The sequence below is a fragment of the Quercus lobata genome, chromosome 7 (assembly GCF_001633185.2).
Source record: "Quercus lobata isolate SW786 chromosome 7, ValleyOak3.0 Primary Assembly, whole genome shotgun sequence".
NCBI classification, from domain to species: Eukaryota; Viridiplantae; Streptophyta; class Magnoliopsida; order Fagales; family Fagaceae; genus Quercus; species Quercus lobata.
In genome coordinates, this window is record NC_044910.1 from 7948572 (window position 1) to 7971147 (window position 22576).

At 33.8% G+C, this 22576-nt stretch overlaps 1 pseudogene; it reads left to right on the forward strand.

The window, feature by feature from the left end:
* Positions 1–15789: 15789 nt before the first annotated feature.
* LOC115954334 lies at positions 15790–15921 on the forward strand (annotated as a pseudogene).
* The last annotated feature ends 6655 nt before the right edge of the window (positions 15922–22576 follow it).

A 22576-nucleotide genomic window follows, 5' to 3' on the forward strand; every position in this document is an offset into this window, starting at 1 on the left:
CAAGTGATCGGCCAAATGGACCAAACGTTCTACAAGAGAAACACCGAACATTTAATGAACCTAACCTTCCTTTCCAACTTTCTAGCTAGCTAGCTAATGGCTGGTAGTGCATGTTTCTCAACTGCCTAATATCTATTACTTCTACTCCACCTAAACAACTCCACTGACACAATTCTCGTTAGTAATTCATTGGTTCAATTTATCTAAAGAAAAAGTTAATACATACCCTAACTTCATTGGTTTAAAAAATACTTTTTTTAAAAAAAAGAAAAAAAAAATTTTGACAATCATTTATATTTCCCATAAAAATGATATTAAAATTTTCATAAAATGACTCACTAACAAATGTCTTTAGGACACTCATTTACCGTACCCTTTAATGTGTCCTCTTTCATTTTCTTGTTTTCCTTTCAACAATATTGTAGACACAATGATTCTCACATTCAATTTCACAACTTATTACTTTTTACGATTATGAGTGATTGACAAAAAGTTATGAGCATATTGTCTATATAGATAGAAAATAACCTACTTCATACTCAGAATTGCACAAATCAATAAGTCATGAAATTGTATATTCAATTAGGCATATCTCTAGAATTATTCTATCCCTTTCCTTTTTATAGATATTAAATTACCATTTTAATTAATTAAAGAAAAGAAAAGTGAGGAACATTTAGAGCACACGATTTTGGGAAAATTGAAAAGAAAATAGGAAGGGCATTGAAGTTGATAATGTAAAAGAAAAATGCTAGGACCAACAAATTGTCACAGTTCGTGTCCAACAAATTTTCGTACTAGCCAGGGCATAGCGTTGATTTTCTTTTTGTGGGGATGTTGGGCTTTTTCTACTGAATGAAAATGTTTGTTGGACAGAAAATTAGTTGGGCCTCAGATGTGAAAATCAGTTGCAAGGATTCCGTAAACTTGAACTGCCACAAAAAAGGGTTGGCCTTTATTTTGCAAGGCTCTTTGTTGGGCCATCAGAAATATTGGAAACTTCATCAATTTTTGGCACGATAACCTAAATAGGCTTGTGCTTTTTCACTTTATTCTCAACCCTCCTCCCCCCTCCCTTCAGCTTCAAATCAGCCTATTCACTTCCCACTAATCACTGTTAAGTTAGACTTAAGAGCAGCACCATGAATATATATATATATATATATATATATATATAAAAGATAGACTTTTTGAGAGAGAGTTTCAACTTATGGCGTCTGCTTCTGATGATAACTCTTTATCATCATACCAAAACACCAATCAGTTTTTGGTGTAGGCGGGGATTGAACCTCAGATCTCTTATACAACCATCAGAGACTTTACCAGTTGAGCTAATTGGAACCCACTAAAAAAGATAGATTTAAGTTACACCTGGTGTAACTTTACAAGAGTTACACATTTTTTAGATTATTGATTACTATTAGATCTAAGGGTCAAAAAACACTCATGGTAGTGTCAAATGTCAATACTGCTCTCTAGAAATTAGTCAATTAAGTATTAACTCTTCTTAATAAAGGAAAAAAAAAAAAAAAAGCATTAATTTTCACTCTTCTCCTTGTCATCATCTTCTTCCTGTCTTCCTCTCTCACATTAGCTTCTTGTTCTCGTGCAAAAAAATCATAAGTGAGCAAGATAGATGTTGGTTGTATATTTAGCTACTTAGGTTTGCTGTGACTTTCGTTGTAGAGGTTAGCAATTAAATTGTTATTTTGGGGTGTGTTGAGCATTGGAGAAGACTGTGGGGCCATATCAAGGAGGACATTAACCATGGTGGTCCTTGGAATGTTGTTGTTAAGTGTTGATTATCCAAAGACAAATAATGCCACAAAAGTACTAGCTTATTTTGCCATAAACCATGATGCTTTGCATATATTGATGGAAGAGAGCCCATGTTTTTAAGATCTTTCAAAAGACCATGGTGGGAGATGATGACATGGCTGATATATAATGTTGTTAGAGCACTAATTTTTTTAATTGACTTTGTCCGTATTTTTAATCCTTAGAAATACTTAGCCTCAACAATCATTCTCTAAAACAATAGTGACTTTGGCAATGTATGTCTAAAATTTTCTAGTACCTCAAGACAGTATCGTAAAGAAATCAATGATGGAGGCTAGAAAATACATACTGCAAAAAGAAAGATATGAGAGAGGAAGAAGATGATGACGAGGAGAAGAGTGAACGTTAATGCTGTGTTTTTTTTATCCTTTATTAAGAAGAATTAATGCTTAATTGGCTAATTAGCAATAATGTTATTACCATGAGTGTTTTTTGACCTTTAGATCCAATAGTAATCAATGGTCCAAAAAATGTGTAACTCTTGTGAAGTTAGATACTAATCAGTTTTTGATGTAGACAGAAATTGAACCCTAGATCAATCAAGACTCCAATTGGTTTTTGGTGTAGGCGGGAATTAAACTTCAAATCTCTTATTCAATTATCAAAGATTTTATTAGTTGAACTAACTACAACCCATGAAACATATACTCCATTTAAAACTAAATTAATAAATGAAAAATAAAATTAGTATTCATTAAATATTAGAACACAAAAAAAAAAATACAAAAAACTATTTGACTTTGATATATCTAAATAGAAGTCTAAATTCTACTGTTTCATTAAATTCATCTATTATTAATTATGAACTAAATTTTGCTATAATTTCCCTTTTGATATGCAAGATAAAGAGTTTATTAGAATATTATCTTTCATTTTCTATTTTTTATTTTTGTGAAATATCAAGCTTCATTTTGTCACAAAATATGGTTGTTATAATATTCATATTTGAAAATACTTGTTTCATGGTTGCAATGAAAGTTAGAAGAATAAGTACAAGTAAAACCATTCTATAAACAAATTGGTAGGCTATTAATCTTCTAGTCCTTACTAGCCATTGGCCCAATTCAAAAATATTTAACAATTTTGTAAAATCTAGATGTTGAACTACATTATGTTAATAATGATGAAGTTCCTTTTTCAACAAGAGTTTTTCATGATTTGTGAATTCTTACCAGATAAATTTATTTATGAACAAACAAATACCATTGTTTTTAAAAAAGATTTATTTATCTCTCAAAGATCCAAAGCTGAGTTAAAAATAATCTACTCCATTATAAGTTAACTAAACCGAATAAGTGACTCAATTATATGTTCACTAAAACGTTGATTTGATTCTTGTAATTGAAAATCTATTATAGTATAAAAATATCTAATCAATAATGATGCTCAATTGTAAAATTATCTTACTTATGGTAAGGGAAAAAAATCCAAATAATCCTTTTGGTGGGCTAGATAACATGGTAGCAACCAAATTCTAAAGTCTTAAACTTTTAAGGGCTAGCTTCAAATAAGCCAACCACCAAAATTGAATTGCCACTTATTTTATTTAAAAGAAAAAAAAATTCATGAAATACTTCTTTATTGAAAAACTTTGAAATTATATATAACACAAAAAAGGAAAATTACATGGCTTTGGTCCTAGTTGCACTCTAGAAAAAAGAAAAGTATATCACTTTGATCCTAGATACAATCTAAGAATTGAAAAGCACATTACTTTGGTTTCTAGTTACAAACTAGAATTTAAAAAAAGTACATTAGTTTGATTTGTAGTTACAATCTAGAGACAATGTAAAATTATATTAATAAGGAATTAGTCTACAAAGCCAAGGTCTAAGTTTGGAGGTCAGGTTATGAAATGAGAATGTGTTAGCCACCCACTTCACCCGACCTAAAGATCAATCTTTGTGAAATTAAAGGTCATATCATGATATGCACCAATCCAATCAAGTTATCATACTATACATTGCAAAGGATTAAATGTGCTCATCTTGTGATTTTTTCAAAAAATTAAAATCTATTTTAATGTGCACACTCATAATATAATATGCATGGACATTCTAATCAACCCATTTCAAAAAATATCGTGATTTCATGTAATTGACTATAATAAAAATTAAATTGGGTTTAAAGATATACTTTTATCCACTGCCTCTTTCAAGTGATTTAATGGTGGATTTTCTAGATTTTCATCACCATAGCATTTCACAAGGGCAAAATTGAAAGTTTGTTCGTTTGATCTTTAAATACATTTCATGAAATAAATCTTGAGGTCATAACGATTAAAACAACATTTCATGGGTCTCAATTGGACAACCGAATTAAAAGATATCCTGAAAATAAGTTTTAATGGTAATGTGCACCTGCATGGACTAAGTCTTGATGACATGTAATTATGAAATTTTAATTCTAATTGGACTAATTTTAGTCCAATTTAAATTAAATGATATGTCATAACACTATTGGTTGAGGATAGGGTTTATGGTAAGGTTGCATGCACCAAATTTAATCCAAAGACAATACATTAGTTGAATCCTTGAAAAATTGGCAAAAATCAATCAATTAAATAATTAATTGATTAATTTGACATATTTGAAATTTATTTGCTGAGCTTGAGGACCAAAGAAGTCTAAAAAATAAGTTAAAATTTGAAAGGAATCGAATGTCAATTGAATTGGGAAAGAACCAGACCAAAAAAGAAAGAGATCTGGAGATCTCTAAACCAAGTGCCGATCGATTTTCCTTCAGAAAATATGAATTTCCCTTAGTCCCACATCGATTGAAACTCATTTTTAACCCTCTAGCATCTAGCATAAATACCCCCATCCATCAACTATTCAAGGACCCTAAAATCTTAGAGCTTAGGGAAAATTGAGATTTCTCTCCCTCTTGAGATGTTGCCTAGCTTGGAGTGTTTGGAGTGCTTGGAGTGTTGCACATGAAGGTAAGGTTTCTAAACCTTCTCTTTATTTTTATGCCCTAGGTTTTTAGATTCAAACATGTTTAGTTTCTAGGTTTTTCACATGTTCTTGTTTGTTAGCATGTTTGATCAAGGATGTTCATAACCTTGCATGAATTAGAGTTTTTCAATTTCAATAACATGTTCACATACTCTTAGAATTAGGGTTTTTTCAATTGCAATAACATGTTCACATACTCTTAGAATTAAGGTTTGACATTCTAATTAACATGTTCATATGCTCTTAGATTAGGGTTTATTATACATTGTGGGCGCAACGGGGGGAGTACGCCTCGGTCAAGTGGACCAGAACAGAGAAAGAAATGGAGTCGCCACCTAGATTAGGTTTAGGAATGATAAATATAGCATCCTTCATGGAAGGACTAATCTATTACCAGAGCACATGTCTAGAGTTTAGGTATGGGGAAGGGAAGGTGTTAGGCACCTAACCCCACTCGACCCGTGGGTTAGCTTCCACTCATTATGACACACTAGAATACATCTAACAAACAACATGGCATCATATCATCCCAAACTCTAGCATACATCTATCATGCATCTCATCATATCTCAAACTCTAGCATACGTCTATCATACATGGCATTATATCATATCTAAGGTAGAAATGTAGACATGGTAGCAATCAAATAAGCATATTATCATATCCAAGGCATGACATATAAATTTGCATATTCATGTTCATAAAAACTCACATCATATTCATCAAGACAAGACAATATCACATCCACAAACAAATGCATGTTCATGTGAATGCATGCCTTACCTTATTACATCGCAGCACCTATGTATCAATGCATGATCATGTTATATGCATGTTCATGACAAAACTAAAAGATTAAACCCTAAACTAGCATACAAAGAACAAACAAAGCAACAAACATAGAGGCAGAGACTTATAAGCATAAAACAAGACAAGGTAATGGCATATTATATAAGAAAAATAAAGAAGCAGAAGAAAAAATGGTTGGATTAGGGTTTCTGGGCATTAGCATATGTGCGTATACATAGGGCTTGTGTACACAACCCAGTTGTATGCATACGCTTACTTTGAGTATGTGTGCGCATGTAGAAAGCATTTGTACACATACACACCCTAGATCTTAACCCAGAAAACAAGAACACATTGGAACGAAATCTTAAAACTAACAACTTATCATGCTTAAAAACAGAAATCAAAGAAAACCTAGACTAAGCAGGCATATGATAAAATAAACAAACAAGAAAAACAAGGAAATGAAGATCAAAACAAGGAAAAGGAAAAAGAAAAGGAACTAGAACATTATACTTTAAAACACAAAGCTCCTTAGCTTGATTTTGACCGTTCCCTTCAGTCAATCTATTCACAATCAAATAAAAAGTGATTAGTAATCTTGAAACTGGAAGATCAAGACTAGAAAAGGACTCAATCAAAAAATAATTAACTTGAGCGTGTTTAGTGAAAAACTCCCCCTTTGATTCATTATTTCTAGTGAATCTTGTGTTTTGCCCTAAAATTTTTTGTGTGTTTTGAAAAGGTACCATGTATGGCTTTTTATAATTAGAAAATAAAGGTTTGGAACGGCTCTCAGATGATGTAAGATTTGTTCCAAAACTAAGTTTAAAACGCTAAAAACTTGCATTTAATAGTTTTTGGGAGCATGTGTATGCATGCCCGTGTATGCGTACGCATACATGAAGCATACGCATGCGGAGCATGAGCATGCGTGCACATATGCGTGTACGCGTACGCATACCCTAAGGTTTCTGTGGCATTTCTTTTCCAAAAAATAGCTTATTTAGTTCACAAAAGAGTTATATTTTTCCAAAAATACTTTCCTTAAGTCAATTTCAATTTGATCGGGCCCTAAACCAACCTTGGGCTTTTAGAATTCCAACATCATTAGGGTATGGGGGCCTGAGTAATAAGAGGTACAAAATGCGATGTCTACACATATCATACACATTATTAACCATGCTTATCAATACTTGTTTCAATATCTACAATCACCAGTTCTTGGATGATATAAATTGTTTGAATGATGCAATATGATAATTTTCCACCATAGTCTAGAAAGCTGGTTTCATAAGGCAGGTTGGGTGCCTAACACCTTCCTAATCTTGTAAACTAACTTTCAAACTTAGATCAAGGGTTAGTTGTGGACGCAAGCACCTGCAACGGGTCATCCTCGCATTTTGTGGGGGAGTATGCCTTGGCCTAGGGTGGACCATGGTAAAGGGCGTAAATGGAGTCACCACCTAGTTTAGGTCTAGGAACCATAAATATAGCATCCTTCGTGGAATGACTGATCTTTACCAAAGCACATGTCCGGAGCTTAGGTATGGGGATGGGAAGGTGTTAGGCACCCAACCCCACTCGACCTGTGAGTCGGCTTCCACTCATTGTGTTCCAAGTCTTAATCCTGTTAAAGGTAAATTTAACATTTTATTCTAACTCATACACACTTTAGCATGCATCTAAAGCAAACAAATATGACATAATCATCCCCAAACCAAACATTCATCTATCATGGCATTTAAGTATATATCATTAAGGACATAAACATCACAAGACAGATTCAAACAAACATGTCAAGATATCTAAACATAAAAAACATGGGATTCAAACCAAGCATATCATGTTCTTCAATTACCAAACTCATCAAATAAGAACAAATGCATGTTCATGTGATTATGCATGACTTACCTCATTGCATCACAACATCTATGCATCAATGCATGTTCATGGTATTTAAACAAATTAAAACCCTGATAAGCATAAAAGAGATAAAACAAAACAAAGCGAAACAAAACAAAGTAAGTAGATATATATAGACATGAAGGCTAGGTTAAATAGAGGCTAAGCATGTAAATAAAACAAAGGAAATAAGCAGCCAAAAATGAATTTAAGGTTCCTAGGCAAGAGTATGCGTGCGCATACATAGGGCATGCGTACGCATACACACTTGAAACCCTAAACCTAGAAAACCATAACAAAAAGCAAAGAAAACACAAAAGAAACAAAAAAAACTAACAACCTAGCATGCTTCTAACAAAAACACGAGATAAACCCTTACTAAACAAACATATTAAAGCATTTAAAACACGGAGATTCTAGCCTTTTGCCCTTAATTTTTAAAAAATTTAGCAATATGCCCCTGTTTCGAAACTATATAGGGATATGCCCCTGTTTCGATACTCGATTAACTTAAAATCGAGTTTCAAAGAAATACTCGATTCATAGAAAATCGAGTTATGCCGAATAAAACTAAAAAAAAAAAAAAAAAAAAAAGCATGGAACTCGATTTTAGGGAAGTCGAGTTCCAAAACGTCACTATAGGGCTTAAAAACGCCACTATAAGGCCCCTTGAACCTGGTATGGGGACTTATAAAATTTTTTTGCAGGAAAACGCCGCTATAGGGCCCTAAAACGTCACTATAGGGCTTAAAAAACGCCACTATAGGGCTCCCAGAACAGAGCGATTACACTTACAAAAATTTTTTGCAGGAAAACGCCGCTATAGGACTTTAAAACGTCATTACAGGGCTTAAAAACGCCACTATAGGGCACCCTGAATATGGGCCAATCACACTTTTAAAAAAATTTGTAGGAAAACGTTGCTATAGCACTTTAAAACGTCACTATAGGGATTAAAAACGCGACTATAGGGCTCCCTGAATATGGGGTGATTACACTTATAAAATTTTTTTTCGCATGGAACTCGATTTCCTGAAACTCGAGTTCCATACAATTTTTTTTTTTTTTTAAAGTTTGATCGGGCATAACTCGATTTTCTACAAATCGAGTATTTAATTGAACTCGATTTTAGGATAATCGAGTATCAAAACAGGGGCACGCTCCTATATAGTTTGCAAACAGGGGCATATTGCCAATTTTTTAAAAAATTAAGGGTAAAGGGCCAGAATCTCCTTTAAAACACATATATAAACATAAAAACAAAAGGAAAGCAAAGAAAAGTGAAAAGCCAAAGTTCTAGAAAACTCTAGAGTTTGATTTTGACTGTTCCCTTCTATCAATTTATTTACAACCAAATCAAAGATGAGTTAATAAATTTAGAACTCAAAGATCAAGACCAAAAAAGGTCCTAATCAAGCAAAATTTGACTTAAGGATGTTTTGTGAAAAACTCTCTCTTTGATTTACTATTTTCTAGTGAATCTTTTGTGTTTTACCACTAGAATCCGTCCTCTTTGAAAAAGTACCTTTTATGGCTTTATATAGTCTAAAAATAGGGGTTTAGGGCTGCTCCCAGACGATGTGGGATTCATTTCAAGTCAAGTTTAAATGTAGAAAACTTGTCTTTCATAGTTTTTGGAATCCTAGCATGCGTACGCATGCACGTATATGCGTACGTATGCAGAGCTCAAGTGTGCATACACATACGCATGTATGTGTACGCACCCCCTAGGGTTTTTCGTGACCTTTCTTTTCCAAAAATAGTTTATTTCCTCCAAAAATAAGTTATATTTTCCACAAACACATTCCTCAAGTCAATTTTCATCTGATTGAGCTCTAAACCAACCTTGGACGTTAAAGTTCAAACATCATTGGAGAACGGGGCCTCGAGTCGTAAGAAGTACAAAATGCGGTTTCTACATTAGTAGATTAGACTTATCCTTTTAAGTTTCTCTTTCTAGATTGTAACTAGGAATCAAAATGATGTACTTTTGTTTTAGATTGTATCTAGGATAAAAGCCATGTAATTTTCTAGTTATCGTAAAAGAGATGTACATTTTCAATTCATCAATAGAAATGATGCATTTTTCAATTTAGTTTTCTTATTTTTCCAATTAAATAAGACTCATTGTAAAACTCTTGACTTAGGCAGAATGTTAACAACACTTCTCCATTGTCACTCAAGAGGTAATAACACGACTCCGCCCCTTTTGTGTGGGATATGGCCAAAACCCTAATTCTTTTAGGTTTGGGCTAGGGCGTAGTCTCTCACAATAAGCAACTTAAAGTCTCTCTCAAAAAGGTTTCCTTAAAAGTTTTGCATAATTTGTTTATGTTGGAATTTCCAAAATTGGAGTTTGTCCCCAACTTTAGAAAAGTTGTTAAATATATATATATATATATATATATATATAACAGTATGATGGATGCTTATATTTGTAGAAGAGAATGAATTGGAAACTTGAATTTCCTCACATCTATCATCTAGGGATTTTTGAATTCATGTTTATTTTCTATAAGTTTAAATTTAATTTTGATTTGAAAACGAGCGCTAAAATTCAAAATTCTAAAGTTACTAAGAAAAAGTACCAGTGGACACTTACTATTCTATGACAAAGTGCCAATTAGGCACTTTCAACATTTGATTGCTTGTCTTCAACCTTGAATTTGGAGTGATTTTTACTTGATTTTTATATTATTTTAAGGATAATTGTGGGCTTTAACACAAATTTAGGACTTTATTTAAACTAATCATCTTTCGTACAAGATAACTAATTAAAATTCAAAACTCATAGTTATCTCTAAGATTTATCCAATTCTTTTAATTACATTATTAACTTTAAATTTAAACCAAAGCAACTTTGGCATGTAATTGATTTTTTAAGGTCCACTCAAAATCAATTAACCCAAATTGCATGGTTTAAGTTTTAAATCACAAGACTGTGATGATATAGACTCTATCCTAGCTAAATACTGGTGGGGACAATCGATTAATGAGAAAACAATTCACTAGATAAGGTGGAGCAAATTGTGTGAGCCAAAAGCAAAGGGTGGAGTGGGCTTCCGAGATATTACTGCCTTTAACATGGTGATGCTTGCAAAACAGGCATGGCGCTTGATTCATCACCATCATTCTTTGATGTACAGGGTTTACAAAGCATCCTACTTCCCTACATGCTCTTTCTTAGAGGCAAACCTGGGGAATAACCCGTCTTATGTATGGAGAAACTTGCTAGAGGCCAGAGATGTCATACTAGAAGGGTCAGTGTGGAAGATTGGAGACGGTACCACAGTGGAAATTGAGAATCATTGTTGGTTGCCAAGAACCCCATACTTTTGAAGGGTGGGAGCTAGACCACTTTTAGTGAAGGAGTTGGTGGATGAAGGTACAAAGCAATGGGACTGTGATAAGATTGCCCACTGGTTTGAGCCACTCACATGCAGGGATATTTTACGTATCCCCTTAAACAACATGCATGAAAATTACACCTTGACATGGAATGAAAACAGAGGTAGGTCTTTCTTCATTAAAATGGCGTACAAGGTGGCGATGAGACTTCAACACCCATCGTCAGGTGACCACTCCCTAGCGAGGCAGGATGGAAAAGTGTGGAGATCTATTTGGGCTTTTAATACCCCACAGAAGGATCAGAATTTTCTATGGAGAACTTGTGCAAATATTCTCCCTACTCAAGCCAATCTGTAGAGATGCAAGGTGAATGTGGATGCTCACTACGTGGTGTGCTGTCGCAGGCAACCAAAAATAAAACCTACTTGTAGGTGTAAGTAAGGATCATTCCCACCGAGAGTGTCTAGTCTAGTTTTATGCTACATGAACAAGGAGGGGGGGGGTTGAGTATAACGAAAACAATTTTAACAACTAAGGAACAATACAAATTAAAGTATCAAAATCAATCAAAAGAACAAACCTTGGTCTAAGTCAATATTCATTGTTGGAACTATTTTCCTATTTCTCCTTAGTCGTTGTTAATTAGAAAACAAGCGATCTAATTAACCCCAACTACTAAACAACCCAAGACAAGCACTAAAGGTTTAATTTAGTAGCAGCCTTAAGAACTAGAGAGATCAAAAAATTATGGATTTGATATCTAACCTAGCAGTAGATTGCAACGAATAATAAACTAGTAGGCCTCCTAGTAATTAAACGAGACAATCATGAAAATAGGCACAGAAGAACATCTGATATTCAAAGCATAAATTGAACAATAAAATTAAATTAGATCTCACAGTTTTATTGATTCTGAGGCTTCAGTTTCCTTCGACCAAGTATAAAAGTTTAGACAAGCAAGGCCATGATGAAAACTCAAAGGAGAAGTTAGAAGAAAGGGGAGAGAGAGGCATGTGTGAAGTCTGATTTTTCCTCCCCCTTTTACACGTTAATTCCCCCTTTCCCAAGCCTACAAAATCTCCTAAAAATATTCAAAATAATAATATCCAAATCTAACTGATTAAAAAAAATATTAAAAATAGAACAAAGTCCTAATGTAACTAGGAAAGTGGTGTTTTTTTAGCTGGAATTTTCATGCACCAGATCTGGAAGCTTCTAAAAATAAACTGCATCAGGTATTAGAATTTCAAGCAAAGGAACATTCCAGAACATCAGCAGTGCAGGTGCAACAACTTCAAGCCTGATTTCGACCTTGATGCAGCCAGTATCTCTCAAAACCCAAAATATGAAAGTTGTAGAGATATTTCTTGGCGTTCCATAGCATCTTAAATCATCTCAATCGGAGCTCTGATGAGAGAGTTATGCCTAGATTACGAAGTTATGTTGAAATTATCCAAAATCGCCCAATTAACTACGTTTTGCACTTAATGCCTCCATTTGCATCCTAAATCAAAATATAAGTGAAAGTTTAAATAGTGTGTAAAACACCTATGAACGGTTAGACCCCCAATACAAAAATACCAACACAAGCTTATAATTAAACAATATATGTGCGGAATATGAAATATAAGCTATAACCAAATTTGTAACACACTCTAAACCATAATTAATCACAATTACAACAGTAATTAAAAGGTAAAGAGAAAGGGAAGAAAGATGCAAACACAAAGATAACACAACGATGTGTTATTGAAAAGGAAACCAAAGTACTCAACGAAAAACCTCTCCGCCACTCTCCAAGCGGTCAATAATCCACTAGAGAATAAAGTTCGGATACATGAATAGCAGAAGACCTTCCAAGCCTAATCTACCCAGTGCACCTAAGCCCTCTAAGCTTCTTGCTTCAACAGAGTTACACTAAACCTTGTCTTCTCTAACTTACCGGATCCCGCAATAGCCCATTGTATCAACCAAAATGAATTGGTCCCTTCTGAACTGCTTCCCAAGCACCAAAATACCTCATCACTGATATGGGTATGGTGAGATAATGATTTGACTAATGTACCTCTCAAGGATATGTCAATGGAGAGGATGAGAGTAGAGGAATTTGGAGAATCGAAGGATGAAAATTGTGAATGAGTCAATCTTGTTTTTCTCTAGGGTTTCTCTCTCAAAATTCTCTCTGGAAGCTCTCTACATTTCATGGGTATAAGGGTATTTATAGTAGGGTGTATGAGGAATGCGAAAAGTTAGTTTTCATCAAACATGGTGTTAGGACATATGTGATTCACTTGTTAGGAACATATGTCACTATTTTATGTAATTGAATAATTCTTTGACAAAATGCATTTTACTTGTATTTTGGTAGATCTAGGATGTGTTTAATACTTCAAGAAACTGTGTTTCAAGATCAAGTGTTGAAGACATGCAAGTCTGTCCAAGATTCAAGCTGAAGAAGTGTTGTTCATTAAAGCTCGATAGCTAGCTCGACAGCTAGCTATCCATCGAGTTTAAGAAGCTGTTTCAACCCCGTGGCTCGACAACATCTCGACAGACAAGTATCTATTGAGATTTATGAAAAACAGAATTCTAGTTCTGTTTTGACTCTAATCCGGTTTTATGTGTTTGAGCTTTCTTTTCTCACAACCCTAGACATATAAAATGATTATTTTAAGGGCCGTCGAAGTGTTCACAAGTTGCACAAGTATTGAACAAAGTTTGTTCAAGCAAATTGTGACCGGAGACAGAATTTGCCTTAGTTCATCATTCTTGAAGAAGTTGCTGTGTTTGTGTATCGTAAGATTTTGTGACCAAGCATCTTCTTGATCTTCAACGTTGGGATGAATTGAAGAACTTTGTAACCAACAACCTTTTCTAGTTGGTAATTGAAGTCGCGTACTGGGATCCGCGCAATTGGTTAGTCACGTACTTGGGAGTCGTACATCAAAAGGAGAAATTCTCACTATAGAACAAGTCCAATTGGGTATTGGGGTAAAGGTTCAACTGTAGGTTGGTATAAGGTACTGGGATTTCTTTACTTGTAATTACTTGTTGTGATAATAGTGGAATTTTGGAAGTGGTGATCTGAAAATCATCCGGTGGGGTTTTTGCTATGTAGGTTTTCCCCATTCGTAAACAAATCACCGTATCAAATTTATTTTCTACTGCATACTTAGTTTATTGGTGATTTTTTTGTACTACCACACGTTTGCATGTTAATTAACTTAATTAATTCACTTGGTTAAATTAATTGGTTAATTTATCACAAGGGGTCAATACATTTTTGGCCTATCACATGGCATTTTGGCGACTCGACCTTGCAACTGGAACGAGTTGTGAGTTTGAGTCGCGAGTTAACTGCCTGGCTAGACTGAAAGTTTTGTCCTGTAGTGCTATAGCTGGTATGACCCTTTAACTCCCCTTGCATGCTTCACACGTGTGCCATTCTAGCGACTTGCTAGTCTCGAGCCAGTAGCAAGATTCGGTCGCGAGACTCCCTTGAATTGCGCACTTCTTGAGATTTCTTTGCACTCTTTCACACACACTACCCTTACATAATTCCCACCTAAATACAGGGTATCTAATTACTAAATTACAAGCAAATTTGGCACAGAATAAAGCCAACACATAATTGAATAAATTCAACCTTACAATAAGAATAACGAGTACATTTAGGCACCAAATAAGTATAAAAGACTAAACATTAAGGGAGAAAAATATGACATTTTGCATTCTCATCACTGTGCAATATGCTGACATCATGAGCAAATGGTCAGCCATATACTTTGGGAATGTCCGTTTGCAACAAATGTGTGGGCACTGTTTTGAGGAAAGGTTCAAAAATGCCATGCACAAACCCTAGATTTTTTCTTGTTGGTACATACCCTTATGGCAAGATTGACAAAGAAGGAGTTGGAGAGATGGGCCATTACAACGTGGGCAATATGGAACGCAATAAATAAGTTTTAGTTTGAGGACACTCAAGTACACCCCGAGGCTATCTTGCGTGAGGCAATATCATTTCTGGAAGAGTACCAGAAGCTAGTGGCAGACCAAAGGACTCAGTAGCTAATATTTTTAGTTTTTTCATGTTGCTGTCATTGTTGTATGTCTTGTCCATGGGTTCAGACTAGCTAATTCAGCACAACTAGCCCGTGGACCCCCCTTTTACTTACACTTGTCTAATTCTATTTATTTGAATAAAATGATTCTACCTTTCTCAGTCAAAAAAAAAAAAAAAAAAAAAAAATCACAAGACTACATCTTAACTGCTAAATCTTGATGTGGCTTAATCTTTTGATTAGATGGTTCGATCATTGAATCTTGCTTTTCATTTTATTGTTGTGAGCTCTAATGTATTTTGGGACAACTCTCATTTTCATCCAATGGTTCAAATGACATTCCTACCCTTTCATGGTTTAAAATTACAAGTTTGTCCTTGAGAAATTCTCAATTAAAAAATGGGATTGTCTACTTAATGTAATCCACCTTTGATTTTTTGCGATGTTTATTTATTTATTGATTTTTGAGTATAATCCAACTTTAGGACCTAAAAATTAGTCCTTTTAGGGTCAAATAACACTAATAGATATTTAGAAAGTCTTGGATTTCAATTAAAACACTTATTTCTAAATATTTAATAAAATACAAAGACTATTTTTCTATTAGTATTAAACAATTCTATGCTTAATGGTGCAACCTTGTCCTAAACTCAATCCAATGAGATTATGACATTTCATCAATCATAACTATTACTTTAGAGGATCAATCACAATTAATTAATTATAATCACATGTGTCTAGTCCTAATCATAAGAATGCATATTAACCATTAAATCCTGATTTAGCTATAATTTTTAATTCAGTGGTCTGATTTAGACACATGATATTTAATGGTTGGAACTTCTAGATTTATTATTATTATTTTTTTTTCAATTCAGTATTTAACAATCATACTTACCTGGACAGGGTCAATGGTTGATCAAGAAGGTCCATGGCCTAGGAAAATGATATCCATTGCACTTTGGAGGGGTGTTTTTCTAAGGTCTCCCCAAGTGGGAGAGCCTATGTCATAAGTATTTAACAATCAAACGGTCAATATTATGATTTTGCTCATATGTCATAAAAGATGATTTTTTTTCTTTAGTGTGAGGTTAAAAGATGTTGCAAAATAGGGTGTCTATGCATATTGACCACAACTTTGATACACCTATCCGTATTAAAACATATCGGTTTTAGGTATTAACTTTTAAGTACCTAGTTATTTTGGTTTGTGTTAGCTATTTTGGGTGGTAAAAAGATTTCGGTCGGACCAGTACAAAAAAGAATATATATTTTCTTTACTTAAAAAAAATGACAAATGTCACCGGTAGTAGAACTTGTAGGAATAGTAGTGTCAGTAAACATGCCACTGATTTTTCTTCTTCCATGTCACCTATGCCACAACCCGTCACCACTTCCTCTTCTTTTTTCTACACTCCACTTTTCTTCTTTTTTCTCGATTGCTTTCTTGCTCACCTTAATTTCTCTTCTTTTCTTACTTTGTCCAAAAGTTATGTCTTTTGTGCACTTGTGTTCTAATTTTTTTTTTTTTTTTTTTTTTTTTTTTTTTTTTTTTTTTTTTTTTTTTTTTTTTTTTTTTTTTTTTTTTTTGCCTTCTTGCATGTTAGTTAGTGAGTAAATGAGTTTTAGAGTGAATTAAATGGCGATTTCAGGTGGGGGAAAAGTATCTCCTATGGAAGCTCAATGGGGCGGGCTTCACAAGTATGTGGGTCCCATGCCTACAAGACCTACAAGCTTGTGAGAGGTTGGCTTCATAGAACGGGCTTATAAGAAAATTTGTGGTGGCTGAGTGGGTGTATATTTGGGGAAGGTATCTCCTATGCCAGGCTTATGCACCCTCTTTCCAACTGACTTGTGGATCCCACGTGTTAGTGAGAAAGAGGGCGTATAAGCCTGACACATATGAAAATTTCTCGTATAATTGTCTTTTGTCATTTGTGTAAGTATGTTTCTTAATTTATTGTTTTGTCCACCCATCCAATTCCCTGAAAACTAGCTAACACATTAGCATGTTACCCTTTGTATTAAAATATAAGAAAAAAAAATACATGAACTCACGTAATGTCAGTTGAGCCAAAACTACTTAAATTAGTAATAATCTTTTTGGTTAACAAAATGTAGACTTTCTATAGAGCCAACATTTAAGTTGAGACATAAACATACCTTTAGAGATTCAAAATAAATTATGAAAGCTTTGAATAAACATATAAGTTCATGAATGTACAAATATATATGTGTGCACCTCTCTCTCTCTCTCTCTCTCTCTCTCATTTTATATTGATCACTTTTACTCTTGTACATCAAGTGTAAAAGCAATCACTTTAATTTTTAGTGACTAAAACTAAAAGTGCTCATGGGCTAAAGTTTAGGGATTAATAATGTATTTTGGCTTCAATAATTGTGAAACGATAAATGAGACATTTTATTTTTTTAACCAAACCGAAACACTGTACGATATGGTTTTGATAACATTGATCAATGGTCTTTGGATCACATTTTATGGGGTGGAAGGGCAAGCAAAGGTTGAAATATTTTTCAAAAATCAAAGGTAAATTACACCAATCACCTCTGAGAATTATTGTAATGATTTTCCTTCAAGCACGTCCCTACACTGAAATACCAAGTAGTTTAAAGAGAAGAATTGGAATTTTTACCTCATCTAATTGTATGATTCTTGCTATCTGAAGCATTACTTTCAAGGTAGTACTTATCCAATCAAGACCTAAAGAGCTCTTAAGATAAACCTGTTCCTTGGGGTTAAAACCCTTATTCTGAAGTAATTTCTGCCATCGGGATGTGAAAATAATAAGAATAATGGTAGCAACATAACAACTCAATTAAATTAGGAGAAATTAGGTTTCTTTACCAAGAACTAGATAGTATTAAAGCATAATTGTAATAAACTGAAAATACTAATGAAAATTTATGAACATAACTTTCATGCTAACAAAAATGGAACAATTATTGTCAGTACTTACAGTCACGTTTTCTTTCGTATACATCTTAATTAAAAAGAATTTGACACAATCATTTCTATAAAATTATAAATGTAATATTTTATTTTATTTAGTAGTTGGTATGCAATAGGAATCCAGTATCAATCCCCTGCACTTCAGTGTATAGAATAGAGTAAATAATAAATAGTGACTTACTAAAGTTACATATTTCCTTTGATTACATAATATTTCATCCTCACATTTCTGAACATTAACCAACTATTCAATAAAAATTAGCGAAGAATAAAAGAGAGCTCGAAGGCAATCAATTATGCCATTTCTTACCTTCTTTTTATCAAAATGCGGGTCATCTTCAGATAGCTCAAGAACTATATTGCAAAGTCATCATCAGTCTCTTTGACTTTATCAGATGATGGTGGCTGCAATGAACAAATACATTATTAATACTAAGATTCTTACTCATTTGACAACATTAAAAATCAAGTCAACAATATTATGGAAATAGCAATAAAACAGTATTAGCTGTGATTGCAGGACATAAGTGGAATTCCCACAATCATAGAACACACGAGCGAATGCACTCACACAAAAAGAACAAATTTTAAAAACAGAAATTAGATTACTAGTAGTTTATATAACATGACAGCATTCGTATCATCTTTCATATGCTACTTTCTTTCTTCCATTCTGATAACAATTAATTCTAAATTATTTTGCAAACAAGTATCACAAAAAGGAGTTTAAAGATACAATCGAAATAATTACATTATGGACTCATATATTAGCTTCAAATCTTGACTTTACAAAAATCACTTCAAACAAGAATCAAAACAAATTCCTATGTATAACGTAGTAAAATCATGCACTTGTTAAATGGTTGAGGTGTTTGAGTGAAAAATTGTCATACAATGAAGTCCATATTGACACGTGATTTTCAAAATGTAACATATTTCTGAAAAAGCAAATTAAGTAGCATAGTTCAGTTCATGAATTATTGAAGAATGTGTTGAACTTAATCAACTTGACTTGCACCATAAAACTTTGAGTTTTCTGAGAAATGTGTGAAAGGAAGAGTAAGTTCATGAACCATTCATCAAGCAAGAGCCTGCAGACAGGAAATTAAATATTGTCAATCACTGCATAACATAATAAATAGTAGAGGTACGGGCATGCTTCCTTCAAAGACTCTTCCTATTCATTTGTGGGTTGGAACATGAGGGCTTTTTTTCTAAAGAGGCAATTTCAAGAATCAACCAACCAACATATCTCACAAATGGAACTTCTTGAAAGTAGTATACTACTTTTAATGTTTCAAGGAACTATTCAGTGTAAGAAATGCTACCATTAAATCTGCAATGTTGCCCAAGGATATACCAAACTTTCCTCACAGCCATACAGCAATGTACTTCTTGTCACATTACACATTTTTACTTTTGAGAGAGTTATGCTGTAGGCAATATGCAAATGCCACAACAAATACTAACTGCTAGGGCTGATGCTTGCCTCATCAATTTAGTCAATGATGTTTTCCCATATTAATCTAGCACCTAAAACACCTCCAACTTTTAATTTTCAAGTATCCAATATCTACAGCTGAAAAGAAAATTTTCCCCTTGTCTCATCATTTTTAGCGACAAAAGTATTTCCCACATTAATTCAACACCCAAGATACGATTGATAAGATAATAGTTGTAGTTTAAATTTTCAAGTACTCCACCTCTACTACACAGAAGAAAATTCTTTCAATAAACTTTGCTGCAAAATCATGATTCAGAACAGAGGACTTAGTCTTGCAATTAACTCTACAAAGGATTGGTGAAAAGAAAAGGTCTTCTAGATATTGATGTCAGTACAAGGCAAGCTAACTCACAACAAAACCTATGAAGAATTACATTTATGCATGTGCTAATGGAGATTGGAAGCAGCTTAAAATTGTTTCAATAACAAGACAGACTAGTTTCACACAAGCATAAAAAAGAAAATGATTTTTCACTCCAATGGAAAGACTACCAATTTATATAACTAACAGCCTTAAAATCATTCAGTTTCTGAGGAGCTACATATACCTCTACAACATCAATAAAATCCTGCTTCTTGTGAAATACGTCAACCCATTTAGTGTGATCTGCAGTCCTGCCAACCAAAGAAAATTAACACAAGTGTTAGGTTCTAAAGACTTAGGATTTTATGTATTTAGAACTCTAATTTGTATTGTTAGCAAACCATGATCAAAACAATGTGTTTAGAAGTGATTTAGTCTAACTCAAAGTTGTGCTTTTATGTAAAGTTGGAATCGAGTTAAAGCAGGAAAGTATTGTGCCTTTCGGCCTGGCTCGATCGATCGAAGCATAGGCTCGATCGATCGAAGCTCGGGCAGAATGATTTTCTGCAGATTTTTCCAACTCAGCCTTAGGTGTTTTAAAACATTTTTAGGGTTTCTTATTTGTCCTAAGTATAAAAGGCAAACCCTAACCACGTTTTAGTGTTGCTCTCTGCTACAGAGATTGCCTACCTTGCCAAAAACTTTAGAAACTTTCTCAGGAATAGTAATAGAAAGGCAAGAGGCACAAACACTGCTAAACCTAGAAACTTTAGGAAGCATGATCCCACTAAGGTTAACAATAATGATAAACCTAGAGAAAAAGTAGGTCAATCTTCCAATAATTCTTTGGGCTCTCAGTGTTTTGGATGTCAAGGGTATGGACACATGAAATCTGAATGTCCTACCTATTTGAAGTCTAAAGGTAAGGCTATGGCTGTAACCCTTAGTGATGGTGAAGTTTCTGATAATGAGTTTGATTGTGATGAGGATGGAAACTTCATTGCTTTCACCGCTACTGCTGTAGTCGATGAGAGTATATCTGTTGAAGAGAACCCTTCTGATGGGGAACTCTCTGAAGATGCAGATCTTCAAGAGGCCTATAATAAACTTTGTAAAGTTGCTGCAAAGGATGCTATGAATGTTGAACTTGGCCTGAAGAAAATTGAATCTCTTGACCTTGAAAAGAAGAATTTGCTTGATAAACTGTTTGATGCTAATGAACTTTTGAACAATGTGAAAACTGAGAATATGCTTTTGCTTGATAAAGTTAAATCTTTGGAACTTGATTTATCTATTGCTAGATCTGCTAATTCTAAACTTGATCAAATATTGAGTGTTCAAAAGTCTTCTTCTGACAAAACTGGATTAGGTTATGTTGAAAGCATCTCTGTATCTGCTCCCCATTCCACAAAGTTTGTTCCTTCATCTTCTTCTTCTGAACCTTCTGTGAGTGAGATAGTGAGTGAAACTGTCAAACCCCCTGTGAGTGAGGTTGTCAAACCCATAGAAGTTTCACCATCTAGGAAAATTAGGGTTAATCTGAAAGAATCTAAGTCTAAAAAGCCTACTCTATCTAAGGACAAGACAAATGATAAGCCTGCATGGGTTTGTCACTTTTGTGGAAAGTCTGGACACATTCATCCAAACAGTTACAAGCTGCAAGCTACAAAGAGAGCAAACAAACCAAAAGTACCTTCGCCTCAAGCACAAGATCCTATGGTACTTATTGGTGAATTAGTAAAGGCTTTAAACATTTATTCCAATCCTGGAGTTGGTAATCATTCCCATGTGAATAAGAACTCCAATGCTCATGGTGCATCTAAAAGGTTTTGGATGCAAAAGACTCGAATTAACTGAGTCTTTCTTCTTGGTCCTTGTGCTTCATTGCTCTACCCTTTGTGACCATTGTTCTTTGGTTTTGTTTTTGTTTTATTTTTGTTTTCTAGGATTTGCATTGCATAACATTCATGCATTTCATTCTAGGTGTTGTTGTTTTTTTTTTATTTTTTTTTATTATTATTTTTTTTTAAAGGAAGAAAAAGGAAGCAAATTTTGTTTTGTACTATTCTTCTTGGTTTTTTTTAGAACAAGGTTGGTCAATTTATTTTCACATAACATGTCTTTTGTACCTTGTTTAGCTTTGATGAGCTTACTTATTGCACTTTACTAGTTGAAGCTTTGTAGTGCATGTTGTGTGGAAAAGATGTTTATGGTTTTTGATTACTTTGTCTTAATCTTGAAGTCACATGTTTTTGAATGTTGGACTTGAACTTTTAGAGAAAAGCATAAATAACCATCTCACCACTGTTCACTAGCCAATCATGAACACCTTAGTGCATATCATAAGATTTTGTGCTCGAGAAAGTGTAGCACATGCACAAAAAGAACATAAGGTGAAGCCTCGGTTTAAATTGCTTAATTCTTAAAATCAAAATTGGTGTGTACTATTAGGCTTGATGCCAAACTCACATGACTTAAATTTGATATGTATATTATGAGGCATAAATACAAGAAACTTACATGATTGTAAGCTTATGATCTAGGAGATGTGAGAGTTATATGATGTAACTCTTTAGGTGATAGTCTCTTTTAAATTCTTTGTGATGAATTTTGTAGACTTTGTGATTGATTGCTATTCACATATCACCTCACATGTATCTCAAGTTTTTGCTAGTTGCACACACTACACGAGTTACTCTTTGCTAAACTTTGTACATATTATTGTGTGTATTTATGGTCTGACCAACCAAGTTTTGCAAATACTTTAAATTTTGTGCAAAATTAATTTGTTGCTTGAAAATTTGTGGAGAATGCAAGAAATTTTGTTTTTGGGGAATTTGGGCTTAAATTTTTTGTTTTTGAAAATCATATCATCACATACTCATGCATTTTGTTCTT